This window comes from Hyposmocoma kahamanoa, unplaced genomic scaffold, assembly GCF_003589595.1.
Source record: "Hyposmocoma kahamanoa isolate Upper Pololo Valley unplaced genomic scaffold, ASM358959v1 66, whole genome shotgun sequence".
Taxonomy (NCBI): Eukaryota; Metazoa; Arthropoda; class Insecta; order Lepidoptera; family Cosmopterigidae; genus Hyposmocoma; species Hyposmocoma kahamanoa.
In genome coordinates this window covers 21,464,956-21,480,261 of record NW_020653854.1, presented here as the reverse complement: position 1 = coordinate 21,480,261, position 15,306 = coordinate 21,464,956, and the positions used below count along the sequence as shown (strand labels likewise).

At 39.4% G+C, this 15,306-nt stretch overlaps 1 protein-coding gene across 1 annotated transcript in view; it reads left to right on the top strand.

Annotated features, from left to right (window-relative positions):
• LOC113232056 (disintegrin and metalloproteinase domain-containing protein 10) overlaps positions 1-15,306 on the top strand; it is a 123,576-nt gene that overhangs the window by 48,255 nt on the left and 60,015 nt on the right. The gene's annotated exons all lie outside the window — the stretch shown is intronic.

Below are 15,306 nucleotides of genomic sequence, written 5' to 3'. Positions count from 1 at the left end.
AGTATGAGTTATTTGACAGTAATTGTTTTTTTTTATAATATCAAGTGCGGGACGAACAAGTCGTGCGCCTGATGGTGAGCTACACGCCTGTCCATAACAGTTGCAGTGCCAGTCAGAGCTAAAAATCGCAAAGATTTGACGGGCACTGCCACTGCGCCCGTCATCATGAGACGTAAGTTGACAAGTCCCCTGTGTTTGTAATTTCACCAGCATCCTTACCCTTCAAAACCGGAACACACATGCTGACATTACTGCTTGACGGCAGAAATACTCGGAGCTCTACTGCTATTAATTGAACGGATGTCGGACGAAGAACGAGAGCAGACTCCCAGGGCTTGCACCTCTGAGTTTTTCAGAATTTATCCTGCAAATAAACCTGCACACATCTTCAAAACAATAACGTGCGTGAAGTTCGCAGTCCGCGTTAGGCCCGCATGGGAACTACAGCCCAAACCCCTCCCATTGTGAGAGGAGGTCCAGCAGCGGGACTATTATTATCATTAGTTGTCTTTCAAAGTTCATGTTATATATAGATTTATAAAACAAAAACAAAAAAGAAGTATTCGTGATAAAACTCACCTGCACGTTGTACAGCTCAAACCTCCATTGTCTTCTAAATGAGCATTTTAAGAAGATAACATCACGTTATAATGAAAGCCCTGACAACAGGGAAGTAAGGCGGGGAAGTTTTAACCCCTCGAAGGACAATCGTGTAATCCGTAAATCCCTGGGGCCTGAAGGGACTAACGGGCCGGTGGCGTCGAGTGCAGGGTTATAAGTAAAACGTGTTTGCAAAATAAAAACATCGTAAATACACACGATATCTATACGGCCCTGACACTTACTCAACGAAAAGGAATTGGTACCAAAAAGTCAACACCTGTTTACATCAAATAAATAAATGTTTCGAGTTCTTAGGTTTTCGCGATTATTACACATAGGAAATGAAACTACTTTTCCGGATTTAAATCGCGTATATTTGTTTTTACAAACAAATCAAGTCAACCGTGACCATGGGACCCTTAAAGGGCCCGAACCGTTGGTTTGTTTGAAAAAACAAATATACGCGATTTAAATTCGGAAAAATGGTTTCATTTCCTGAATAAAATGTTTATTTGGAACAACAGCAAGTTTTACTTGATAGGTATTGGTTCCACAGTAACTTTTTTTTAACGCACACACTCAACATAGCCTTGCACTAGGGAAACCCTGTGTCGCGGATGCTATGGACACACACATAGACAACCGCAAATTACACCCAAACTCACGAGAGAAATAAATGTAGGCCATATAAATATTTCTATCTATTTTGCACGATTTAACCTTCACTTAGCGGAGTAGCAAATTAATTTACTTCCATTTTTATTAACAGATTCGTCGTCGACAAGCGCCCGATAGCGACTCACGGGAGAGTTGGCGGCGCTGCGCGTCATTAAACCACTGGGCAAATTTCCAATTTTGAGATAAAGAGAATTTAATAAGTACAGGGCTTCAATTGAAAACCAAAATTTTGCAGGTTCTCTGTAGTACTTATAGAGAATTATCTCCATGTAAAAAATATGTGCAAACTTAGATATTTTATTCTTAAATAATTTGTTTTATACTTGGGAAATGAAACTATTTTTCCGGATTTAAATCGCCTATATTTGTTTTTCAAACAAATCAACGTTTCGGGTCCTTTACAGGTCCCATAGTCACGGTTGACTGAGATTGTACAGTCATCAACCAGTTATGTCTAATATTAATGCAAACCACCCTATTTTTTCACTATAGTTACAAAAGTTATTAATTAATTACCTTATTTTTAATTTTGCAAAGCAACATTCCAATTTTCGCTACATTAGGTTTTACAAATTATTTTATTGAATGAATTTTTATTAAGTTAAATTTACATATTAATTAGTACTGCAGTCGTATGTCTGTTTGGGATTTTTCATCAGAGGGAATACTGGATCCCAAAGTGGTGGTACGGAGAAACCATCTCTGTTGAAATTAGGATGTTTTTTTTTTAATTTCAATGGCTTCTCGCAGCATCCTGGGTAGATAACGGACTTCTCTTGCAAGGACCTGGGGTTTGTCAAACTTCATTGAATGTATGGGTTTATCCATGACATGCTCGCAGACTGCAGACTTGTTTACGCGACGGTGTTTGACATCAGTTATATGTTCTTTGACGCGGGTACATATACACTAGGAACAAACAAAGCGAATTCGTTTGTCCAATATAAGAGAGACCGCACTCACAGTCGAGCTTGTAAACTCCTGCATCCTGTAAGGGGATGTTACATTTCACGGGTCCTCAGGAACTGAGAAATCTTCCTCACGCCTGAGGACTCTTCCGATCTTACCTGTAACACCTCTCACGTAAAGTAAAATGGCAGGTCTTCGCTCGGATATTGGTGGTTTCACTCGGGGCCTTCGGAATTGGCGTGGAATCTTCAACTTATTCGCAAGTAGGACTTGCTTAATATGCTGAAGTTCCTCTGCCTGATGATTACTGTCGTAGACACAATATGCTTTCTGAAACAAAGATTTCCCCACGGTAGCTAACTGGCTAGGATGGTGATGGGAATCGTTTTACACTTTTTAATTTAGCCTGTTTTCAGAATTTTATATGGTCGAGTGAAGTACCAAAGCGAAGGCAAACCAGATTGTCGCGCTTCTCCTCCGGTGACTCCTCGCTTTAAATACAAAACATCAACACCGTCATTAAGGAAATATAAGATTGAATGAGGATGTATGTTTATTTTACTGTTCTTTTTTCTTTTCATTTTATTATCAGAAAATATAAGTTATCACATAATATAATATTCCATGTAATCTCTTTTACATTGTAAACATAAAGCTATTTACGTGAGAGGTACAATAAAATTGTTATTTCTCTCGCACGGTGTTACGGCGTCAACGCGGTAATATATTTTCATTGCATAGTAAATTGAGGGACTGATAGAGCAATATCCACACATAGGACGTACGATTGAAAACCGATTTTAAGTTCATGGTGTACTGAATCTTTTGACGTCGAGCAAGTACGATATCTATATTACCTACTACTATGACTCGTGTTATCATATCGACGGTGGAAATTTGAAATGTCGTACTATTTTGTAATGGAAAATGTTCCTTACTACAAAATGTCGTTGACGACATTTCAAAATTCGATACATCGACGAAATGATTACCCTAATATTGACGGTGGAAATTTGAAATGTCCTAAGTGACACTTTGTGAGGTCATTTTCCCTTATGACATTTCAAAGTTCCACCATCGATGGTGTTCTGGGCTGGTAGCACCTATTTTCTGTGTGGTGGGTGGAGGGATTGTGATTATTATATCAAGTGACCGTAAGAACAAGTCGTACGCTCGATTGTAAGCTACACGCCTATCCATTACGGTTGCATTGCCATTCATTTCTTAACTCGCAAATATCTGAGGGGCACTGCCACTGCACATGTCACACAAGCTCTACTCGTGCTATTCAAGATCCTCTACGAAAATGTCAAAGTATTAAGATATCATATTCTATCCTATGTCCAAAATTCACAGCGCGTAATTCAGTCGCATATTCTCTGATAGTGTCGCTTTTAACCTTTTACACCAGCTTTTGTGTAACTTATGTGAGGATCAAATACGTTGTAACTATCAATCCATTGTACATTCCAGTGCTGGGCGACGGCTCTCCAGAGGTTTAGGTTTATACACTTCAGAAGTTTTTCAAGGGCTGTGAACCTTTTAGAACGTACACTGACGTTCTAAAACGTTTGTAAAACGTTATTCTAAGACGTTGACTGCCTACGTGGCCGAACGGTTACCGTGCCGGACTGCCATGCAGAGGTCCCAGGTGCGATTCCCGGGCCGGGAGAAATATTTATATGGCCTACATTTATTTCTCTCGTGAGTTTGGGTGTAATTTGTGGTTGTCTATGTGTGTGTCCATAGCACCCGCGACACAGGGTTTCCCTAGTGCGGGGCTATGTTGAGTGTGTGCGTTATTATTATTATTACAGCACACCGATATTGCTACTAAACGCGCTACTAATTACAAGTGTGCGTAATGTAAAATTCGCAAGTCATAGGTATATGCAGCTACAGGTACTCGTACATGGACCCCTCAATTGGGAAGAGAGAACGGTTGTTATATCGCTGGGATGGTATGCTACCGGTCGCATAATAGCAACCAAATATTCCTGTATGATAGTCTTCCAAGCCAAAACTTTTCACAATTAATTGTTATAGGTACTAAAGTTCATTGACGGCAAATCTTGCATACAATTTTGAATACAAAATATTTCCATCCTTTCCTCGCCATAGTGGAATAGTACCCCCCGGGTTCAAACGAACTAGAAAAGTTCATTTTTACGAAACCGACACATCTACATGTAAATGGATGCGTAGACAGTCGGAACTTATTCAATATCGAAAACAAGCTCATGTTCTCGTGTGCATTTCACGACATGCAGGATTCCTCTGCGATGCGAATATTGAGTTTTTCATTCTGAAATATGCAATGTGTTGCAACTCTTCGAACCGGTTTAAAATATTTTGCAAACCTCTCTATTTATCGCGTCTACGCTTATTTTGGTATCGAATAGAAATGTGAATTTAATTACTATTAGACCTACGTCTGACGATACTTCAATTGAGTACCCTAATTCTATAAATCTTTAATACATTTTTTGTAATATAGCATGTTATTGATAGACAAAGGAGTTTTTTGTGATAACGAATGATAGATAGATAGATAGATAAAAATTTCACTTCCATGACAACTTATGTACATAGGATCCACTAAAACTAACACCATAACTATTATTACATTGAACCACTTAAAAATAACAAATTTTATAACAAAGGGAACGTATATAACTATATTTATAACCAATAAGTAAATAGTTTTGGAAGTCATGGCAGTGAAAAGGCGCTGGTTCAGCATAAATGCTGCAGCTTCCTACGACTCTGGTATTCTGCCAGAACCGTGAAATAAAGAGACGAACAAGTCATGCGCCTGGTGGCAAGCGACACGCCTGTCCATAACAGTTGCAGTGCACTCGGAGTTTTAACTCACAAAGATCGGAGGGTCACTGCCTAGGCGCCCGTCATCCTGAAATATAAGTTGACAAGTAGTGATGAAAGAGACTCAGTCTTTTAAGGCGTTTTATAACGACTCGACTCCATTTTACAGGACTAGATTCTAAAATTAAGACTGGGGGTTCGAGTTTTTATTAATAAGACTCAGTCGTTATACTAAAAGACTTAAACGACTCGAGTTGTTTGCAAAGGACATAAACCTATTTTATGTCTTATTAAACTCGAAGTTTATATATAAAAATTACGTAAGTAGTATGTAGTAAATTATCACGTTTATTTACTTATAATAAAAATCGTAAAATAAATACCCTGTGGGTAGAAATAAAATCACGTCATACGGCTCATGACTCGCGACTCCCGAGGCTGTGAGGCGCCAGTCGTTGTAGTCTTCTTAGTCGTTTTAGTCCTATAAGTTTTTTAGCTTCCTGGGGTTAAAAGGCTGAGTCTCTTCCATCACTATTGACGAGTCCCATGTGCCGATAATTTCACCAGCACCTTACCCTTCAAAACCGTAACGCAGTAATGCTCATATTACTGCTTGACGGCAGAAATAGGCACGGCAGTAGAGCTCCTGGTGAAAGAGTTCGTCCAGGGAAGTACTGCCACTATAACTATTTCTGCCGCCAGTGTTTGGCCGGCGCTAGTTTCACATAAGTCATGCGAAATGTGTTAATCATCCTAATTATGAGGCGAGTCAACAGCAACATATTTTCCAATAAAAACATAACCTTGGCTCGGTATTCAGTGTTTAACATGATTTCACAAAAAATGTACTTTAATAACTATTCCAATTAAAAATAGGTAGGTATATTTTAGAGTTCCTTGTGAGCATTTCTGCGATCCGGTTTTCAAACCTAAGGGCTGGTGAAACTACAGCACATGAGACTTGTCAATTTTATGATTTTTTTTTATTAAGTGACCGGACGAACAAGTCGTGCGCCTGATGGCAAGCTACACGTCTGTCCTTAACAGTTGCAGTGCCACTCAGAGCCTTAAATCACAAAGATCTGAGGGGCACTGCTACTGCGCCCGTCACCCTGAGACATAAGTTGACAAGTCCCATGTGCCTGTAATTTCACCAGCACCCTTACCCTTCTAAGCCGGAACGCATTACTGCTTGATTGCAGAAATAGGGAAAGTAGCAGCTCGTCTCTGGACGAACTCTTACCCAAGGAGCTCTACTGCTACAAGCGCACTGGCGGTGTTCCTCAAGTGTTTGCGATTAAAGGCTATGAATGGCACTGCAACTGTTATGAGCAGGCGTGTCGCTTACCACCAAGGGCACACTCGACGTCATACCAAAAAATATTAAATATTCGTCATGCATTGTATTAAATGTCTATCAGTTTGATGTTATTACTATATGTTTAACTAATTTCGATGCGTTTGCCTTTCGACAAAAATTGAAAATGATGTATTTTTTCTTATCTTCGGTCAAACTATGAAAGTAAATATATAAGTAAAATAAATATTACATAACATCACATACGTTGCTCTGATCCCAAATTAAGTGACTAAAGCACTTTGGTGTGGAAATCGGGAACAACGACAATACTACAAACACCCAGACAATATAGAAAAGTTAGTTGTTCTACATTGAACCCGGGATATCAGAATGGCGACACCAAGAAAACTGGTGTGCATACCAGACGACTACAGAAGTCGTCAAAAATTGTATTGATAAATGCGGAACAAAGGAAAGCTTGACAATGAACAATCCAACAGGGTCAAGAGCACGCCAAAGTTAACATTTCAATTCAATTCTATGACGCTTCAGATAAGAAAGAGGGCCAAAGTGTCAAGCTCTCCCTCAATTACACAAATATCATAATTACGATCGATGTTTACCGAAAACCGGGACTTATAATATTAGTGCATTCTAGCCGTAGTCGACGTGTTAGGTGTGTTATTTACGAGTGAGAAGACGGATCATTAACCTTAATTTTTGGACATTAGTTCTATTCCACAATATTGACCGCCATTTAAAACCACCATTTAGTGTTAACGTTTCGACTGCTACTTGTCATCATTTTAATTGTGGGCCTTGCGTGCACAAAATCTCTGAAGGAATTCCGTTTATTAACCGACTTCAAAAAAGGAGGATTCTCAATTCGACTGTATTTTTTGTGTGTATGTAAATGTGTACATTAGTAAAGCAATTTCGATGATTCTTTGTTTGTTGGAAAACGGATACCTCAGTAGTGCTACAATTCAAATTTTTGCAGCAAATTAGGGGATGAATCCGATTTATTGGTTTTCACCCACTTTCCGTTAACCGATTTCAATAATATTTAGCAAATAAATTAATTTAGAATGCAATACCTCAAAGTTAGGTCTTTTTTATAAAAAGGTCATGATTATTTTATCTTATTTTAGTAGCAGTAGAGCTCCTTGTGAAAGAGTTCGTCTAGGGTAGTACTGCCGCCAAGCAGTAATGTCAGCATTACTGTATTCCGGTTTTGAAGGGTAAGGGTGCTGGTGAAATTACAGGCACATGGGACTAGTCAACTTAGGGTGACAGGCGCTGTGTTACTGCCCCTCAGATCTTTGCAATTTAAAGCTCTGAGTGGCAATGTAACTGTTGTGGACAGGCGTGTAGCTTACCATCAGGCGCACAACTTGTTCGTCCTGTCACTTGATGTTATAAAAAAAACTTAAGAGGTCTTTTTGTTATAAAAAAGTTATGATTTTTTTTATCTATGAAACAGATCGTTGGAATCGGAAGGTAGTAAATTGAAAAATTCCGTTTTTGCACCGATGATTTTAGGTTAGTCTTTAGTTTGGTAACTTTTAGTAAAATCGGTGACAACCCTACGTACATTCAAGTTCTTTTTACGATGGAGATATCCTATAAGGAAATCGTACGTAGCTCCTTGTCAATCTCTTTGCGAAGTTCGTCATGGTACCAACTTGGCTAAAGCATAAAGACTTTGCAAAACTTCGTATACTTCGCCGCTCATTTAAGTGTGAACAGTGTTTTGTAACACCCACGTACTTTAAACTTGTATATTGCAAAAGTTGAACAATTCCGACTCCGTTGTACAGATTTACAATCATAGATTCATGGATTTTCTGAGCATTTATCAACTCTGTATGAGTCTTTAACTGAATAGTTAAGTTCGGTCGAATATCAGACGAAAAGTGAACAAGCTAGTAGTTGTAGACCTCCGTGTGAAAAACCTATTTTCAAAAACTAAATTATAGCACCGATTTAATACAACGTTCGAACTGTTATTATTAGGAAGTGGTAACCAATAAAACAAAAAAAACTTAGGTGATACGTGTGTTTCACTCTACTTAAGAACAAATCGCACTTAACTGGTTTTACTGCCAAAACAACGATATACTCACGCTCGTTGTCTAAGAGGTCGTCCAGGAAAGCACTTACTTATTTCTGCTGCCAAGCGGTAATGTGGGAGATATTGCGTTCCGGTTTTGAACGGTGAGGATGCTGGTGAAATTACAGGCACATAGGATTTGTCAACTTATGTCTCAAGGTGACGGGCGCAGTGGCAGTCCCTCTCAGATCTTTGCGACTTATTCGTCCCGTAACTTGGTATTTAAAAAAAAACTGTTTTAAAACTCAACTAGGAATATCCACATAGAGTGGTCATATTAGGTGTAATAGAGACATGTCCTAATGTTTGATGACTAGACGGTTGCGTTTCGAGTTTCACAAAACTTGTTTAACGGTAACTGGGTTAGGATTATTAAGACTGGAGTTCTTACTTAGCTCTCATTGTGGTTCGCCGACCAACTTCCTCGGACTAATAGCCGTTGAATAAAAGAAACCGCACAGTGCTTATATTACCCTGGCTTTGTGATTACTTTGTAGTACCAGAGTTGCCCGAACTACGGGAACCTGCAAATGCTTTAATGTTTCTTTGGACTCACATACGGCCTTATCGAAAAATACTTGTAGACTTATATGACGACTCGTACTGGTATAGTTCAAATGAATGGAACAATAGCAAGAGCAACCTTATACTCCGTCTGTTATTGCAGATACAAACTACCTATATGAAGTCACACAAAGCACAATAGTGGTTATTATTCAATAATATGCCAAGAATTGTTTATACCAAAACCACACAGAGTCATTGACACCGGCCCCGCGGGGGCAGAGCCGGGGTTATGTGGGACTGGGCTGAACCCTGAAGGGGAGCAGCCCGACCGCACTAAACCCCCGGAGTGTTCCTCCTCTCCGCTGTAGGTGGGGGTACGGGTACGCTGTTGCACTCGTCCGCGCCCCCACCAGCGGCTGGCCGCGCCCTGCACAGCCCCTTCCCGAGAAGGGAGACACAACGGTCCTCCGACTCCGAATGTGAGGCTCGCCGAACACCAGACGAGCCTTCCATCCCGGGCCCCTTTATGCTGGGCAATGAACTCCCCCGAGTCCGTTACCCAAGGGCCATGGGGGGCCAGGACAGCATCCACTCAACTGTGAAGTTCAGTGGCTGCTCCCCCAGCCCCCGCGGCGGATCTGATGGCAGGCTCCGCCGCAACACCTAACGCGCTTCCGCGCGGACTCTCCGAAGAGAGTCCCTTGGAGCGCCCACCACGGGCCAACCGCACACGTTCGGCCGCGGAGGATAGGACGAGCGGCAACGACACACCGACACGTCTTTTCCCCCGCCGCCCCGGCGCCACTGCATCATTGAAAGCGGTGCAGCCCCGCCAGGGTCGCGGAGGACAGGACGTGCGGCAACGATACACCGACACGTCTCTCCCCCCGCGACTCTCCTCCTCGCGCATCCGCGCGGTCCCGCTGACCAGACGAGCCCCACCGCGGAACGCCCTCCTCCTCGGGCCAGCCTACCACCATCGGCCGGCCCCGTGGGTTCCTCTTAGCTTCACCGTGGGATGAAATCGACCACGGCTACTAGAGCACCCCCGCCACGACAAGGCGGGAACCCCTTCGGGGGGGTACATTATGAACCCTAAACTAACATTAAACAAATGTGACAGTAATGTAGTAAAGTGATATCAGTATTATCCAAATTGAAGTGTAAACTCAAAAAAAAAAAGTCATTTATTTTCAATCACAATACCATTGATCTTAAAATAGATCAGTCTAAAATTTAGCTTACAATGTCTTAAGCCATTGTGAAATAACGGAACCTGTTCTAGATCTTGATCTATAAATATGACATAGGTAAATTAAATTTTAAACATTACAATTTAAAAAAGAAAAAGTTAAGAAACTAAAACAGCACTGATTCGTATAGAGATGGCAAAAACGGCTTATTTTTTTAAACGTTTAAACGTTATGCTTTTTAAAAAAAGCGTGCTTTTTTAAACGCTTTTTCACTTAAACGCTTTTTAGTTTGAAGCTAACAAAATCGTTTAGAAAACGTTTAAGCGCATAGATTTTATGTTTAAAAAAGCTTGCAACGTTGTGTTTAATTAATTTGTTTAGGAAACATAGATGGCGCTACTTGAAAATTAGGCACGTTGTAAAAAATGAAATTGTTGAGTACCTATAGAACTGACCAGTGATCAACGCTTACGCTTAAAATGAAAAGCGTGCTTATGCGCTTATTTTAAAAAGCAGACTTTTTTTGAGTGCTTTTCGTTTAAACGCACACCTCTAATCGCGTATGTACACGCGCGTTTGTATAGATGCGTTCGCACGTGCGAACGTATGTGCGTGCATGCGTGCGCGTGTGTGTGAGGAGAGCGTAAATTTTGACAGACGTTTTGTACATTATGTTAGATAACTGATCTAGTTCAGTAGTTTTTGTGACTTAGCCACAAACCAATTTTCACCGTTGTTTTAGGGGGTACTGGGGGTCTACTATGAGCTATAATATACATAACCAGCCAGCCAAGTTCCATGCAATTCACTTGACGTGGTAAAACTGAATTGCTTAAATTCGTATCATGACCTACACAAAGTTGAACGGGAATGGCATGGCAGGATGATGAATTTTACTTTTTAAACGTTAATTATTGTTTCTGGCTGGCTAGCTGACATCTAACAAGAGCGAGATGGAACTACATACTAAATCATATGAAAGAAATAGACAGATGTACTATCCTGGGAGCGTTCAAGCACTATTAACTGATTGTGTTCAAAATGAGAATAATTATATTTTTTTATTAATTTTATTATTTATTATTAATTATACTTATTACGTTGTTTTGTAATGTCGGCAACTTTTCAACCATACTTTACAATTTGTCGTACGACAAAATTACATGTCATATTTAGTCATTATCATTGAAATTAATAAGGTGACTTTGTAATTTGATAACATAATTGGAACGTATCTTGTATTCGTACATTTTCATTGATCACATTATAGTCAAATTTGGCACTATTTAAAAGTTATTTTACGATTTTCGGTCAATAAAATTGTTAAAATGATTAAAATTCCATTTAAAAATTGCAATAACATTCATGCCATAATTTATCAACAATACTTTAAAGATTGAGTTTCCAAAAACTAAAATTTTCAAAAAACGCTCAATAGTTAATAGTATTTATTTATTGACAATTAGTTAAATAGTCTAAAAAGATAACAAACAATTATGAAACTGAAAATATAACAAAACTTAAACGAAATTTCTTAAAAAATGTAACAAATACTGAAAAAAGGTAGTCACGGAGGAACTTTTTTTGAATTGCTAATTTTTACAGATTTGTTAGGCAAATGTCACGTTATGATACGATTTTGCTACGAAAGAAAAATGAACGGATTTCGAATGGGGAACGTAAACTGCATGAACATGATTTGTTTTTGTGAGGTCATAATACGAATTTGACAGGCAATTCAACTTACAGGCTTAAATAGGATTGCTCTAAGAACTCATAGTAGGGCCCCCAGTGCGTCTAAAAGGACAAAGGGGCATTGTACAATCTGTGGAGGCACGGACAAAAGCACGAAATTCGAATAAAGTCAAAAGTTGTGAACAATTCCTTTAGTTTCTTAACAGTTGAAATCACAATATTAAATCTGACAGTTGTCTCTGATTTTCAATAGATATTAATGGGATCTTGTGTAATAGTAAACATAATTATTTTTGTCTTTCTTATGATATTGATTTGATTTATTTCATCAATCTTACTAGGCAACACTGCCAAATAAGCACTGAAAGGGGTCCCTAAAAATCACAGCTCTATATCCTGACGAGCACAGCGGGGCGCAACTGGCCCACTGACCTAGTGACACGGGGGAAGCAAAAAAGCTTCGTACCACTGCACAAATACAAATGTCTTGTTTCATGTTCATGCTGCCCTGGTACACAAGTCAAAGGACTCTTGTGGTGATAAATGATATAGTAAGATCTCTCTTAGTCGTATTCTCTTAGTCGTAGTCGTATTCTCATACAAACATAAATATTTGGTAAAGAAAAATCGATTTTATTTAAAAAGGTTTAAATGTTTTCGCAACGGAATATCTCACCGTATAATGTGTAGCCAAAGTAATAGATTTATCACTTAAAATCCATTTTAATTGGTATTATTAGGTGCATAAGAGAGTCACCACACTTACCGATGCTTTATATCCTGCAGTAAGGGCGAAAAAGACAAGCATTTCGCGTCGACGGTCCGAGCGAAAGTGAAACGTGCTACGTCTTTTTTGCTAATTTTAATAAGTGTGATACTCCCTTAAGTATCTATACAACCTCAAATGGATTTGATTGTTTCCGCATAACAGTGAAGGTGTTGAATCAATAACTTTGGAAAAAAGATATAGTAAAATTGAGTACATATACTGATTACTGTGGCGTGAAAACACAATTCTAAAAAGTCTCACAATAGAAAAAAAAACAATCTTGGCTCGAAATTTTACAAGAAAACCTCTGTATTCAATAGATACTTTACGTATGTATTATACCCATTGACTTATACTAATACAAATAAATGGACGACGGGTCTAATACAAAAACCACGAAAAAAATGTCCCAAGTCAACCTATTTAAACGTAGTGACATGTAAAGGAATATGAAACAGCTAAAACGTTGAAATTAATTTGTAATGTCATCGCAGTACAGTCTAATTTTGCTTGCTTCGCTGTCAGTCGAACAAACGAAGACTAGAGCGTGAATGACGCTCTGTATACGATTTTAACGCCCTATAAGTTCGGACACTTTTTAGCGCGGACCCGACGTCCATATAATTGTAAGTCAATGATTATACCAATGATTTTTTATATCAACTGAACTAAATGGAACACGTATACTATATGATAAAGTATAATATCATTGGACGATAACACATTTTTCAAATGGCTTTAATTTCGTTTGTAAAGAAATAAAGTCAGTGTCTCTGCCGCTTGACCTAAGCAAAATGAACCGTATTAGTAAGGAAAAATTGTAATTCAAGCTGAGGTTGTATCGACCTTAAAAAGGTGTTGTCTAGTCTTATCCTTTACATCGGAAGTGTACATCTCTCTTACTTGCAACGGTAATGGACTTACTTACAATTATGATAAGTTTACTTCACGCCTGTTTCCCATCAGGGTAGGCAGAGACCACAGTCTTCTACTTACTATAATCCTGACACATCATCATAGCACCAATTTAAAACATATATATCATAACATATTCAATACAACAGAGAACACGAAATGCGGAAATAAATGCGTAAACAAAATGCAATCACACGAGTTACGTCCATTAGTAATACAATGAACGCCTATCGTAGAAGTTTCACTATTAGATCTATACAAATGGAGACACGTGGCGCATTTTATTCGCATGCTGAATAAGGGAATCAATTTGAGATGGGACGTAAAATAAATCCGGCACGTACCACGCCCCTTTGCATCCGGATTGCATTCAGTTGCAGCTGTGTCTAACATGTCCCGATGTACTCTGTCAACCGTGTTTGTTTTCACCACTTTATCCCATTTCTATTGCCTGAAAGTATTAACGTGAAATTGGCTTTTTTACTAAATTCTTTACTAACTGTATTCAGGGTTGTGAACCCTGAATGATCGTTGTAGCAATTATTCTGGTTAACCGTGGTAATTGACACCCAGATGGTTATTTCATTTGACTAAATCATCACATCCACTGCTAGATATACGCCGACCGCTGAGCACGCCAACTCTCCCGGTCCTGTGTCGCCTTCATCCGACCGCTGCCAGTTACCTCTCTCAGGTCGTCCGGCCATCTTTCCGCAGGGCATTCTTCGCTATGTTTGCCTTGATGTTGTCGCCACTCTAGAACAACTCTGCTCTATCGGTCATCAGCCCACCTGCATTTTACTTTGTCACTAATTCTCTGGCCTGTGACTTCATTATCCATTGCACGCTGAGCGACTTTAAATTTGTGGATGAGGCTTTTAACATATCTGGTAGAAAGCACTGGTGAAATGCCTTTGTTTTTAGATTCTATGGGATTGATGATGTGAAGATGTGGTTAAAGGTTCCCAATGCCGCCTTTATAAATTTACCTTATGATTTAGAAGACTTTCGACGCTTGAAGACTAGTTATTCTTTATAAATGTTTTTAAGAATTGTTTCTCTCTGCGTAGTGCATTCACGAATCCAATTAAAATTTATTTTAGATTTTATTTGCTTTTGCTTTCGTTTGAAAGTGCTCGACGCGTGCACGACCGTTCGCGTTTGAAATTGAACGTGTGTACACAGCACACTGAACCATTATGCTTCCTTTGAAATGTGAAACAACAGAGCTCGGACACGTGTTACACACTTGCATTGCCATTGCCTCCGCATTGTGCTCTATTTGACTTCATTTCTGCTGCACTTGATTCAGCCATTTTACCACGTTCCTCCACTGAATCCTCCCTTTATTCCAGAAACACGAAAAGGCGACTGTTTAAAATTTCGCTCCGTTGAGTTTGGAAGTTACGCCCATTGTCGTCAAGTTGAACGTCATTGTGAGACCCTCAAAAGTTTATAATTAACGTTACAGAAAAATGTGGAGTGAGGAAATCGAATGGTTCTCAACTGTCGTTTAATCAAACTCGTCGAGTTGGAGCAAGTAATGGAGAGAGCGCGGTCGCGGCGATCGGCGAGGGACGCATCACAGCGACAACTTTACAACTCTATTACACTCAGATTTATACCGCTGGTGCTATATTTGGATGTTCGGAACGGTTATAAAACAGATTCAGAAGTGGAACGAATCTGTATTAGATTTATGGATCTCGAGTGTTCTAAATTTCACTGCAGCAGAGTCTTGGTTCCGCTTAGTCCCATTATAATGTTACGAAACATGCAATACGAGTAAGAAGGATATCTC